Source organism: Cyphomyrmex costatus, unplaced genomic scaffold, assembly GCF_001594065.2.
Source record: "Cyphomyrmex costatus isolate MS0001 unplaced genomic scaffold, Ccosl1.0 scaffold328, whole genome shotgun sequence".
In the NCBI taxonomy this organism is placed as follows: domain Eukaryota; kingdom Metazoa; phylum Arthropoda; class Insecta; order Hymenoptera; family Formicidae; genus Cyphomyrmex; species Cyphomyrmex costatus.
In genome coordinates this window covers 39,884-41,632 of record NW_017277428.1, presented here as the reverse complement: position 1 = coordinate 41,632, position 1,749 = coordinate 39,884, and the positions used below count along the sequence as shown (strand labels likewise).

The 1,749-nt window shown below is 42.8% G+C and overlaps 1 protein-coding gene across 1 annotated transcript in view; it reads left to right on the top strand.

Moving 5' to 3' along the window:
• The window catches only part of LOC108775829 (uncharacterized protein K02A2.6-like), a 5,991-nt gene that overhangs the window by 2,218 nt on the left and 2,024 nt on the right, over positions 1–1,749 (top strand). The gene's annotated exons all lie outside the window — the stretch shown is intronic.

Sequence of the window (1,749 nt, the reverse complement as noted above, 5' to 3'; positions counted from 1 at the left end):
TATGATACATATATATATATATATATATATATATATATATATATATATATGTGTATGTGTGCGATACGTTTATTATTAACCGCACACATTTAGATCAAAATTTATATATTTTTATTTTAGAATTTTCAGATTACTTACAAACGATATATTTGATATCATCTGATATTGCAGAAAACATTAATAATATTTTTTAACTCAGAATTTTATGTATTATTGGAAAATATGTAAATTTGTGTAGAAAATTCTCAGCATTATCATTTTCATATACATATGTATATTTATAAGTGTTAATATTATTCATTCAATAGAAAATATTTATTTAGAAATTATCTGCATTATTTAAAGCAATGTATTCATAGAGATACTTAACAAGATAAGTCAATAGGAAAAAAATTGTAATTATGATTTGTTATCAAGTCTTTATTTCATTTAAAGTACTTACCACTCCGATAAAATTTGAGTAACTATTATGTGCTATTTCTCGTTATTATTTCTTCCAATATTTTCAATCCTCCTAATTGTTTTCTATTAAAGATGTGAAATATCACATTATCCTAACAACTTCACGTTTTATTTAATGTGCTGATAACGTGTCGGAATGTGCTGTTTATCGTGAAAGTGACTTTATGAATCACATTTGAATATCTTCTTAGGACAGATACTTCGTTTCTTGTATAAGACAATTACTCCCCCCCCCCCCCCCCCACGCATCGTTCCGGCCATACCAACCGGCCGGACGCCGCTGCGTCGCCACGTGATGCAGCGATGAGGGCGCAAAGCGCCCGATAAAAAAATAAAGCATAATTCACAGGTATCGGTGGCAGTAATAACCGCCAAGCACCGCCGAACGAAGCCGAAACCGATCGGTTTCCGCAGACTCCTACTACTCAGAGCCTCGCGTACCGCGAATCTCGAGCGGCGGGAAAATTCGAGCCGAACCGAAACCGAACGAACGCGGTATTTTGCAGTATAAAAATACCGCGTTAGCAATAAACAGGGCATTCCGCCTCCGATCCTGATTCCAATATTTGTCCTAGCACTAGCTCTGATTCCTAGCATACTTCTAGTAGTCGAGAAAACGGATCGGAGAGTGCTCCGACTCGATCGGGAGTTCCCACTTCCCGGTAGACAAAACAGAGGTATCCGCAAGCACCGTACGGCGAAACCGAGAGGTAGAGAGTACTCTACCTATGCCGAGAGTTCTCGGCAGCCGTCCGGTGCAACTCGCGACTCAACCGACGCGCGACGCCCGGGAGCAGAGAGTGTTCTGCCTCCGCCGAGTATTCTCGGCCGTCGGCCAGAGCCGCAGCTCTATCTCGCTTCTTTGCGACCGACCAGTATCCGTCAGGGGGTGGAGAGTTCTCCACCACCACCGAGATTTCTTGGTCTCTGATCGTCGCCTGATTCCGTTGCGAATCCGCGATTAATTCATAGCTCGCGATTCACAATCGTTAGTTCGTCGTATAGGCGATACCCGAAATAGCCGGGTAACAGCTGATCAGCCGCGCTAGCCGAGACAGAGTAGAAAAAACGCGCAGCGGGTCTTCAAACGGCCCGTAACAACACCACGCCGAATAGCGCACACCGCGGTTACTCACTAACACGCGCACACTCTTATAATTTGTAATAAGCGTGCCGACTCGCTTACCCCGCGAACACGCCGACACGCATACGAAGACATACACACACACACACACACACACACACACACACACACACACACACACACACACACACACACACACACAC